Source organism: Colobus angolensis, unplaced genomic scaffold, assembly GCF_000951035.1.
Source record: "Colobus angolensis palliatus isolate OR3802 unplaced genomic scaffold, Cang.pa_1.0 Scaffold69, whole genome shotgun sequence".
NCBI lineage: Eukaryota > Metazoa > Chordata > Mammalia > Primates > Cercopithecidae > Colobus > Colobus angolensis.
In genome coordinates, this window is record NW_012120598.1 from 8,574,365 (window position 1) to 8,587,486 (window position 13,122).

The window sequence follows — 13,122 nt, forward strand, 5'->3', positions numbered from 1 at the left end:
TAAAATATAAAAACTATTTTAAACTAGGGTCAAAAAATCTGTTTTCAGTATTTAATTCTTTACCGTTTTCCTTACACAGAGGACTTTTAATATGTTTAGTATATTAGGTGAATACTTTTAAATATCACAATGATAAATATCTTTTTATTGCATTTATTGATTTTTCAAATGTAAGCTTCAGCTATTTTATCTCTGATGTCAAAGGTGTTTGTACCTTCTGGTGGTAATTTTAATCCTTGTAAATAATATCTTTAAATCTCTATACCTTAGTTTAATAATATTAGGTCTTTTATTTTGGCACCCCATCATATACGGGAAATTTGCCCCACACCATTTTTTTCACATCTTATCAGTCTCACCAAATTATCTCATAGATAAATTAATCATACATTGTTTTACATTGACATTTTTGCAACTTTAAGTCATGCATGATCTATTGATTTTGAAAGATACAATAATCATAATAATTAAAGTATGTAGGTAATTGTTTAAATAATATTCAATGCCAAAACAAGTAGTCTTAAAGATTTGAAGAGAACACAAAGCGGAGTTGGAAAGTGAATGCCTCTTTGTTGTGAGTCATCATTATTTGTCCAATATAGGTTAATATTTTAAGTTTATTTTATAGTTTTTCTCCTCTATCCTCAGACATCAGACTCTTAATTTTTATCTCCTTATAATTATTACAGGAGAAATATTTACAGCTTTACTATAAAACTTCTGAATCATAGTATTTGCTGAAAGCTCTAATTCAGGTTGATTACAGCGTTGACCTTTTGCAAGATAGAAATATTGGATGTAGTTACTCCGGAACCTGAGGCAGGAGAATAGCGTGAACCCGGGAGGCGGAGCTTGCAGTGGGCCGAGATCTCGCCGCTGCACTCCAGCCTGGGTGACAGAGGGATACTCTGTCTCAAAAAAGAAACAAACAAAATCCTATCTTGCTGCTAATTTTCTTAGCATGTCTTGCAACATTTAGGCCTATTTTTATTTGTATTTGAAAGAATCTATTGATTCATGGAAGTGCAATCGACTTTCTGTACTCACGACTTCTGAATTTGCAGATTCCACCAACACTGGAGAGATCGAATCTGAAAAAAATATAATAATAATACAAATAACAATATAACAATAAAAAATACAAAATACAGTGTAACAGCTATTTACATGGCACTTACATTGTATTGGTTATAAGTAATCCAGAGGATTTAAAATATTCAGGATGATGTGCATAAGTTATACGTAACTATTACAATATTTTATATAAGTGATTTGAGCAACCATGGATTTTGGTATCTGTAGGTTCCTGGATACTGAAGGCTGACAGTACTGGCTATCACTCCATTCCTCTGCTAATTCTTCCCCCTTCACGTGATTCATTTTCAGCAGGTACATGTGCCTAAAACATGTTATAATGATTATTTTAAGGATGTAAACTGGTTCACAAACAGACACGTGTCTTAATGAGGAGAATACAGCGTGGGTATTGACTTTCCAGCAGAAATATGCCAATCCAAGTTGGATAACTTAATAGTTCTTACAAAATAATTTTCCAATCTAAACCTAGGGTAACATAAATTTTGTAACAGTCCATAAGTCAATTAACTTGATTTCCACAACCCTTATTCTCCATTTCCAATACAGATCCTCCTCCTTTACATGTTCTAAAATGGGACCCTCTCAGCATGAGTTTATTGATCATGGGATGCCATATTTCTCCTGTTTTCCAAAAATTTATGAAACTCTGGACAACTGATGTCACCTCTATTCCATACATTTTAAAAATATTCCTTTTTGTATGTAATTATTGTTACTGATGTTTTGAACCATTTGATTAGCCCATTGTCTTAAACTGGAAATTTAGGCTTCTTATTTTAAAACTATTATTTTTGAAAGAGTCAACAGTATCCCCTGTTAGTTTAATCAAGATGTAGAAACACCTCCAATTTCTGAATATATGATCTTTTATCAAGTTTTTTTGCTATTGTTTATCCAAATTCACACATGCATAGACATAGTTAAACATTTATGTTTGGTCTGTGTAAGTATTTCCACTGGAATTTGGGAATGGGGAAGGTTTTACCATTATTATGTTGATCTAGGACTTATTAGTTATTTTTGAAGTTTTCTTCATTTACCACATGGAGTGGTCACCAGATTGTTCGTTTCTAACACAAGAAGAAAGCTACAAGTAACTTGCATTTTAAAACTCAATAAGCAAGTATACTATATTATTCCAAAAAGGACTTATCAATTAAAATCATAGCAGTGATAAAAAGGATGAAGTCCTAAAGCTTCATGAAAATGAGTTATGATAAAACTGTGTGCTACCTTGAACTCAAGTTAGCTCTAAGTCTTATGTAAAATTTGGAGAAATCGTGATATTGTAAATTATTTTTAAAGAATTGTATCTTTGTTATTTTGACACAGATTCTTGTGATATTGTCCAGGTTGGAGTGGAGTGGCTATTTACAGGCACAATGATAACACACTATAGCTCCAGACTCCGGGACTCGAGTCTCCTGCCTCAGACTCCAGAGTAGCTGGATCTACAGGCATGCACGGCCATGTCTGACTTGCAACTTTGTAATTTTTTACATCAATTTCAACTGTGGATAAATTAATACAAATACAGTGAAGGGGGTGAGATTTAATTTTCTTGATTCCAAAACTAATGGTAAATGGTTTGCACTTCAAAAAGAGCTTATCCTTTGGTAAACGCAGTACACATCAGTGAAACAAATATGAAAATTGCACTAAAAGAAAATAAAGAACTAAAGAAGTATTCTGTATAAATTTTGTTTAGTCATGTAATGAGTGCAAAAGAAAAATATTTTTGTGCCTTCTATGATATATTGAACTCTGGGTTTTTTAAAATAACCATAAATTTGGCTATTATTTCTCCTAAATTAAATGTAAGTTGAATTATGAGCATGGTTAGCAGTGAAATTTCAATCTGGTTTATAATGATTGATTTATACTAGTTTCATTTAAATTAAAATGAGTTATTTGAATTAAATTCAATCTTCTTTTCAAAAAATCTTCAGTATATTTCTGCAGGCCACTTGCAAATATGGAATGATAGCATTTTAACATGTTCAACTAGTCTATGAAACAAGTGACTAATGAGTTCTTTCTTTGGTATATCACTGTTGAAATGGGTATATTTATTTACGTGTTAAAATATATGTGTTTTTGCTGTCAATGTAGTTTCACATTGTGGCTTTTTTTTTAAAAAGTATAACCTATATAGGGAGTTTTGTCAAAAGCTTGCCTTTAAAACTTTAAACACATGTTTTTTTCTTTAGAGTTTAATTGGTTTGTTAAAATATGATTAATTGATTTTTATTTCTACTTAGAATATTCAAATATATTGATAACATTTTCTACCTTCTAGTTCCCATTTGGTGCTTTCCCTTAATTTATTATGTAACGATAGAGACCCCTCTCTTTCAAAATTCTGCTCACTTAGGTAGGTAGTTACTGTAATTTTACTTCAGCAATTTTTCAAGACTAAAGACAACAGTATCTCAGGCATATGTTTCTAAATATTTCCTTTAATACCAATGTCCCTTTTCATAGCTGTTATACATTTCCACCCTTCTTTCAAGATAGTTACTGATATGACATCTGACTTATAGCAGTGTTCCAAAAATGTAGACTTTGCTCAATTGAAATAAGTGTTCTGACCTCTATCCTGCCTTTTTCAAGAGACTACTGGGTCCAAATATACCATGACTTTGATCCTTTCACTTTCGTCTGTGAATAGTGTCATCCATTCTTGATGGAAGAGGGTAATGTCGACAGAGTTCACAGCTACAGTGTGCCATTACCAGAACAATATCAATTTAACACACATGTACCATCAAAAAGAGCTCCATATTCTCCTACTCCCTGAAGTGATACTAATGTGCTGAGATGGAAAGCTACCTGAATCAGTTAACACTGCACTATATGCATAGATCTGCTATTTGGGCATCAGAAGAAATAATAACATATCTTTCATAGGCAAGAACATGGAAACAGAAAATAAGAGGTTGGATAACTTGAACGCTTGAATTCAAGCTCAACTAGCAGAAGTCACAAAAAGACTTGTTCTCTCTAAACCATTACACAACATTCTGCAAGAAGTGACATTAACTAGTAAGAAATAGTTCAAAATATAAATATATGTCACTACATAGTTTATTAAGTTCATGGTCATTAGCAGAAAACTTGGAAGAAACTTTTCAGTTTCTCTGGTGTTATCAGACAAAAATATGTGGTTCTACAAAGTCATTCAAATAGATAAAATAATAATGATAAATCATTCTCTGTTTTGTTCTCATTTCAGATTCCTCTAGATTCCCACCAGTACTCCCCTCGGGGAAAGTTTCCAGGGAGGGATCTGTTCATTTTGTTTGAAATAATTTTATTTTAATAGATGTAGACATGTTATATGTGTAATACATGTTACCATAGACAACTTTGTTTACTACATATTCAGCCTTCTCGTGGCTCTATTCTCATATAATTTTCTCTTATATGTGTACAAATTTTATTATCACAGTGTTCAAAACTATACAATTATGAATTTAATTTTTATAAACTTCTTATACATACCAACTGGATTTACCTCCTCTGTGTGTTTCTTTGTTGTCATAAATCCCGGTACTGCAAGACTCTTTTGCTAAGATGATTAATATTCTTACAACTTGAATACTATTTGTGACTCCTTAAAGTATAATACAAAGAACAAAGCACACATGCAGAGATACAGATCTATGGTCCACTGTATTAGCATTTCCATTTACTATCTTCTCCCATTTCTAGTTGTTCCTTCATTTTATCTCTATCTTCCTGCAGTGGGAATTCTTTAACTGTGGCCTTCATAACTGGTGCTTCTTATCTAGGAAATATGGTAATATCTTAAGCTGTCACTTTATTTATTTATTTATTTATGTATTTTTGAGAGTCTTGCTCTGCCTCCCAGGCTGGAGTGCAGGGGCACGACCTCCACTCGCTGCAACCTCTGTCTCCCGGGCTCAAGTGATTCTTCTGCCTCACCCTCCAGAGTGGCTGGGACTACAGGTGCCCACCACCATGTCTGGCTAATTTTTGTATTTTTTTGGTAGAGAGGCTTTCAACATGTTGACCAGGCTGGTCTCAAACTCCTGACCTCAGGTGACACCACCACCCCCACACCCCCTCTCCACGGCGGCCTGGGATTACAGGCGTGAGCCACCGCGCCTGGCCTTAAACTATTATTTTAAACTGCTGTTCTCTGCCAGTTTACCTTAACTGAAGCTTAGCTCTTCTCCAAGGAAGCCTTTTTTTTTGAAGTCCTCGTAAATGATATTCCTTATTCCCTCTCCCTTATACCTCAGGACTGCAAGGTAGATTTGTTATCTTACTTTCTCACTAGCATTATTTCAAGACCATTATTTCATCATCAAATTAAGAAAAAAAATTAATCTATGTCATCTTCTCTACCTCCACATACCTCTCTGACACTCCCTAATTTATTAAATGCTTCCAGACATGATCATTGTGTTTCTTCACTTCGGGCTGAACCATCTTTAGAGTTAATTTATTTTATTGTGGTAAGAACACTTAACATGAGATGTACCCTCAACAATTTTTTTAACAGTATTGTTAACAGGCACAATATTGTACAGTAGATCTTTTAAACTTACACATCTTCTATAACTGAATCTTTATACCTGTTGAACAACAGGTTTCCTCCCACAAACCCTTGACAACCACAAACTCATTCTGTGTTTATCAGTTTAACTATTTCAGATTTCTCATGTAACTGAAGTCATGCAGTATTCGTCCTTCTGTAACTGGCTTATTTCACTTAGCACAGTGTCCTCCAGGTTCACCTATGCTGTCACATAGGGCTGAATTTCCTTCTTTGTTAAAGTTGGATAATATCCCATATCATGTCTACCACATTTTATTTATATTCGTCCACTGATGGATATTCAGGGTATTTTTCTGTATCTTGACTATTGTGAATAATGTGCAAGGAATATGAGAATGTGGGTAGCTCTATGAAATCCTGGTTTCAATTACTTTGACTATATATCCAGAAGTGGGACAGCTGGATTATATGGTTGTTCTGTTTTTAGTTTTTTGAAGAAGCTTACACTGTTTTTCATAGTAGCTGCGCCATTTTACATTCCCACAACAGTGTATATGGGTTCCAATTTCTCCACTTCCTTACCAACACTTATCTGTTTTTATTTTCCTTTTTTTGTAATAACAATCATCCTGATAGCTGTGAGGTGGTATGTTCTTGTGGTTCGGATTTGCATTTTCCTGATGATTGATGATGTTAAACACCTTTTTTTTTTTTTTACTTGTTGTCCATTTGTATTTCTTCTTTGGATAATTATCTATTCAAATTCCTTGCCCATTTTCTAATTGGATTATTTATTGTTTTGTTTTTGTTTTGCCATTGTGTTGTAGCAATTTATACTTTTATAGATTATATTTTGAAGAGTAACTCCTGACATGATATATGGTTTCAATATATGGTTTGCAAATATTTTCTTCCATTTCATGCATTGCATTTTTACTCTACTTTTTTTTCCTGTGCAGAAGGTTTTTAGTTTGATTAAATCCCACTTCTCTATGAATGTGGCCAATGTAACACTCTTAAAAAGAAAATCCTAGACTCTGGTCAATTCCAACTCATCCACCTCTCCCATGTAACATTTCAGAAAGTTGCATCACCTTAACTTCAATGAACCATATCTATTTATCATCTAAACTGTGACTCTCCCGAGAGAAAAAATTGGCATTATAATAGTTATGCCAGGAAAATAGCCATAAATGATTACCTTCTGGGACATGCTAGGATATATGGCAACCCACAATCTCTTCTCTTCATTAATCATACAGCATCAAAATACTATTTCAAATGAATATGCCATTTGAGTTTAAAAAGAAAATAAATAATAGAATTATATGAGCATATTAAAGGATTATTTGAAATGCATTTGTGTGTGTGTCTGTATATGTGTGCATATTAATAATGATTGGGCTTCTTAGCATAAATGCCTTTCTATATGGATTTGTGTTTTAATTTTTGTAATTCATTTTTTCTAATATTTTACAAAAGTATTTGGCCATAACAGAATGCAAATAAAAAGCAAAATTACAAACACAAACATAATGCTTGATCACCAATAGTTTAAGAAATAATAATGTAGATAACAGACTTGCATATATTTATGGATATTTTGATATTTTTGTATATTTTATTAAAATACCACAGTTGCACATAATTTTAGGTTACATTGGAGTATATGTGATATTTTCATACATGTATACAATGTAGAATAATCAAATCAGGGTAAATGCCTTTTTGTGAACCTGCAGTTTCCTAATGGAGTTTCCTCAAATGCCTAGCTGTCATTTTCTAACACGTTTAGAATGGATACCATAAAAGCAAAATTCAATTTTCCTATAATGTACTGTGATAATCAACAACTAGTAGATAAATGTTTTCATTTAGTTAATAAAAGCAAGTTAATCGTCCCTATGAACCTACTGGATCAGGTTGATGGTATCTTTATGCCTGAAGGAAGCATTACTCTGTCTCTCAAATACCTGCTAACAAGCATGTTCTGTTCCTGAAAGATTCGTTGGGCCCATAAGTGGAGAAAGCTAATGCTGACTTACCTGCTTTTTTTTCATCCTGTCTGAGAACTTCTGTTTTCATGCAGAGGATGCTTCCAGGTCAAAGAAGCTTCCAGAAATAAAAATAAATTTGAAACTGCCCAAATGGAAGCGTACCTAGTTCCACTTTCCAAATGAGAGATTTTTATGTTAAAAAAAATAAATAAATAAATAAATAAAGTTTGTGGACTTTCTCACCTAGTCACAGTTTCACAGTGGGAATAAACATGCTGTAGAAAGCAAGTTGTTTCTTGATAAAGAAGAAGCTGAATTTGTTAAGTCTTCCAGGAACCCAGAGCAATTCTTCCCAGCCCTAGTAAGTGTAGCTAAATCTGACAGGAGCCAGCTGATTGTCAATCTGTTGGTGAAGGCAATGGCCTAACTACTGGGGCGGAATGGTTTTACCTTCCTTAATATCTTCAATGACATAGAGATTTGAACTTCCATGTTTTGATTAAAAAGGAAGCTGAAGTCCAGAAATGAGAAAATGATGAAGGTATTTGTATTAGTCAGGGTTCTCTAAAGGGACAGAATTAATAGGACACATGCGTATATAAAAGGGAATTTATTAAGGAGTGTTAACTCAAACAATCACAAGGTGAGGTCCCACAATAGGCTGTCTGCAAGCTGAGAATCAAGGAAGCCATTCTGAGTCCCAAAGCTGCAGAACTTGGAGTGTGATGTTCGAGGACAGGAAACATCCAACACGGAAGAAAGATGTAGACTGGGAGGCTAAGCCAGTCTAGTCTTTTCAGGTTCTTCTGCCTGCTTGTATTCTGGCTGCATTGGCAGCTGATTAGACTGTGCCCACCCAGATTGAGGGTGGATTTCCATTCCCAGTCTGCTGACTCAAATTTAATCTCCTTTGGCAACACCCTCACAGATATACCAGGGAACAATACTTTGCATCCTTCAATCCAATCAAATTGACACTCAGTATTAACCATCACAGTGATGAGAAGTCTCTGTTGGCTGTATCACTGCTTACAAGTTTGATGAGAATGCCCATACTACAAAACTCCCGTGGTGTCTGGCATAATTCCTGGCTAAATGAGCTTAGAATGCATGAAGAAATATTCTGATCTTTTGATTTAGAAAAAAAAAAAAGCATACTGTTTAGAATAGATCTTTAGGGATGTTTGAATTAGAAGCCATTGACAGGGAACCAGAGTATTCGTGGATCAGGAGTGGGAAGCCGCTTCTGGGTGCTGCATCATCATTGCAGGTGCTGAGGACACTACCCTTCACTGTGCTAAATAGAACAGGACAAAATCAGTCATGTGATTTCTTGGTAAGTGTTGTACCAGTCTAGAGATTCTGGAAGGTAAATTCTTCCATTTTTGCCTCCTGGCTCCATGCATCACCCCAAATTCAAATTAATGTTTTCTACATGTCTACTCAACTTTAGTTAATGCCTTCTCCACATCAAAACTCAGCCACTCGCCTTGAGGTGAAGCAGCAGGAATCATAGCATTTCAACACCTGAGTTTTGATGTGCCTTGGATTTAAATTTGCATACACTTTCAAGATCCCATTGGAATTTCTTTGTGTCAATAAACTACCGTGTCTTCTGGAATGCATATATTTATGTTTTCTAGATTAAAAATAAGTGAATCATAAAGCCGTAAATCTGTATCTGCATCAGTTTATTTTAATCAGCTTCGTGAATAGTTAATGACATAACATGAAAACAACATAACCCTAGTCAAGAATAGGGACAGAAATAAAGATAATCTAGTAAATAGTAACAATGTATAAATATTGACATATAAAATTATTTTAAAGAAATGTACTTATGCTCTGAATGTGTGATATATCTACAAACAGGATAAAAAATAATTGGCATTCAACAGACTGAGAACCAAAAACAGTATATTTAATTTGACAATGTCTTTAATGAAAACTCTCTGATTGAAAGCATACTTCCCTTGTATCAGTCTCTGATAATTACTCAAAAACTATCCTGTTGCATGATATTTTAGTTGAAAGTATTGTTGCCCATGTTTTCTTAGCTGCTTCACTTTTTATAAATATATGACTATGCTTGCTGGTTTAGGATTTATAAAAATATTATAGATTATTTATGCCTACAACCAATCTGTGTTTAAGTGAAGTGTCTGCTATATGTCTCAATTATTTGTTTTTATAACCAAAGGCGTGCTAGGAGTCATCAGGAAGAGGACTAAGAAAAACAATGCTATGTATTCGTTTTCACTTTTAAAAGAAAATAAGAAACCTACAAAAACCCTGAAAATCTCTTATCCACATTAATAGGAGAGCAAATAACTCCTTTTGTAGTGGAACATAATTATCTCTGCTTCAGAGCTTATAGTAAATGATTTCACATACTAAAAATAAGTATTACCTTGTTAAATATTTTCCTATTTTTAAAGTTCTCATCATATGAAGAACTAGTGTAAAATATATAACTTTTACTTGAAATGTGCTTTAAATATGCCAGTAATCCTACACATACATTTTTCCAAAGGCCTCTTACCTTAATGAGAAAATAGGAGCTGTCAAACAGAATCTTGTTCATTATCACACTTCAAATCATCAGCCTAGGCTTCAGTAGTGATAATATGTATGTTTTGTATTTTTACAAAATGATGTGTTTACTATGGTCTTATTGTTCTCATGTAAAGACAGCCCATTCATTAAATTATTGTTTGTTTTCCACACTCTATACCTTTTGCAGGAACTTGACTTCAGCATTACTACCCCCCACTGTCATTAATCCCCAGTGGCCATTTTTACTGGAAAATTCCCATATAAATATGCTCTAGTTGTTCTCAGAGGAAATAGCAAACAAAGACGCAAATACAACCCACTCTGGCTGCCATTCCATTTCTGTCTTTCCATTCATGGCAGGGGAAATAGTATTTCCACTTTATCACTTTTCTCAGATTCTCTCTGGAAGCCCTTTCACCCCTATAACTGTATAAAAGCTGCTTTTGCATGATTCTATACCAAATGCAATGGTCTTTTTTCTGGGATCTTATTAACATATCTTCTAATTGGCATTTGAGTTCTTGATTTGAAAACACTTCCCATTATTGGCCTTTGTGATAACTCCTGATTGAAATCAATCATTTAAATATTAAATTATTTAACATCCTTGGAGTCATATATTATTTAGCTGAAGATCATACCTGGAGATTTGAGTATAACATTATTGTAGCTTCTCACCACAGTTATTAATTACAAAACAATCAGCAGACACAACCCTCTTTTCCTAGTACACATTTACCAATGACTATCTTTCCAGTTATGGCCATTAATTACAGTAGGTGGAGAGTAGATTAAATTGAAACTATAAACTCTATTGGGCTCAGAGAGGTTTACTTGTATCATATTCTGAGGGCTGATATACCCAGGTGATTAATACATCAGAGATACGTAAATTACCACGAGAATCCATTCATACTCCCAGAATTCTATAAATCATTCATTATAAAACAAAATAAACATTAACTTCATATTATAAAATATATAAATGCAAAATAAGTTTGATATATGCTTATTAAAATTAATTTCTCAAAAATTCCTGCCATGCTAAGATCTGTTAAAATATATAAATTGGTTAGAATTATGAAAATTATAACAGTTTTGAAGAAAAGCAGAAGGTCAAAGTAATCAGACTCAGCCAGATAAATGGTAGGAAGGTAAATTCGTAATTTCCAGTAAATAACTTGCCTTAGAATAACCTTAGAATTACATTGATGAAGGTGGAAGCGATGGAGAAAATACTGAGTGGATGAGTACCCCAAATTTTTTATTTTCAGGTAAGAATGCTCTGAGACAAGCACTACACAACCTCCCAGAGGTTTCTAGTTACACAGTTACAACCTATTCTCTGATGCAATTTGTATTGCCTTCCACTGGCTGTTCACTTGCCCATTCGCTCAACATTGTTTGCAGGAATTACCTCCTAAATGAATTACTTGCAACGAAGTTCTGCTTCCACTTAGAAGGTAGAAAGCCACAAGTAGACATTGCTTCCACCCTAAAGCAAGCAAATAAACAATCAAACAAAAAGCAACAGGGTGGTCAACAGAATCCTAACATTTATCAAGTGCATCAATCAGGAAACTGTGGTTCCAAGGTTACCAGGTGAACCAAGGTGCCAAACCCCTCCAAGGAAACACAGGATGGAGCATTGTACCACGGACTTTGTGCTTCTTTCTTTAGAGTTTCATGCTCTAGAAATGTGAAGGAAGAAAACAATGAAAATTTTACAAATTCTTAAGGGTCAAATGTTGTCAAGTAAGAGAGTGTAGTGGGAGCCTTAGACACAATGGAGTTTACACTAGCTTATGAGGTGTTTGTCACCTCTAGATACTCATGAAATAAACTACAGGCAAGGCAAAGAGCTGAGAGAGGACCCTTTGGTTGGACAAAGGCATAAAACTCTGACTAACATGCACAGTGACATTAAGCCCTGACCATGTTCTGGAGCTTTTCTCTCATAGAAAAGTAAATGCCTATTTATGGGCAGGAAACGGTTCTGCTCCCAGTGTTGTAGAATAGATCCACTGCCTCTAGGTAGAAGCAGAAGTCATCTACCTCTGGGGGAAGAGATAACAAATTACCTTTGCTGTCACAACAAGCTTTGCACAAACTAATAAGCAATATCACTGGGAAAGAAGTAGGAAACTGCGATCTTGGCCCTAGTCCCGGGCAACGGTACACTGCTTCTGAGGGAGGAATAGACCAAAATATGGCAGTCTCTGGTGGAGAGCAAGAAGCCTACTGGTGTTGATTGATTCAAAGCACGGATCCAAACAGAGATCAGTATTGCCATGGTAATTCATGAAAACTGTTTCCTACCCAACGCTCTCTCAGACACAAGGCAGATAATGACGGTCATAAGACACACTGAAAAAGCTCCATTTCCAAAGGCCAAGTCCATGAGGCTGACAAAGTGGAAGACAAAACTAACCTTACCTCCACTTTGACACCTGCATCCATTAACAGAAATGACAGTCTACTATTTATTGTGGAAGGGACAAAATGATATGGAAAAACTCTTTGTGGCACAGATTTGTTCAGAAAGTATGGAAAAAGGAAAGTAGATTAGGAACACAAAAATCTCTTCAACACCCCAGACCCCACATCCATTATATGGTACCAGCTGATCAAAATGAAAGGAAATTGACATCTCAGTATAAAGGTAATAAATGTAGCCACAATAAAATTCAAACCCAACTCAACTCCTGACAACAGTGACTTAATACTTTACAGTTATGACTTGACAAAAGAAAGGGCAGACCCATTTCAAAACATAAATGTTTACCTCATTCTCCACTGTTCATTTGCACATAATTTTTCTTCTAAAATCTAAGACGTGTTATATAAAAAAGTTAGAAAAAACAGTCATTGTTAAAAGATAAAGTAATCAACACATCCAGATCTTGAAGTGATCTAAGTGCTGCAACAATCAGACAGAAAGAT

General features: G+C 34.5%; 1 pseudogene; it reads left to right on the top strand.

Annotated features, from left to right (window-relative positions):
• Positions 1-8,803: 8,803 nt before the first annotated feature.
• Positions 8,804-13,122, top strand: part of LOC105500857 — a 158,328-nt pseudogene continuing 154,009 nt past the window's right edge.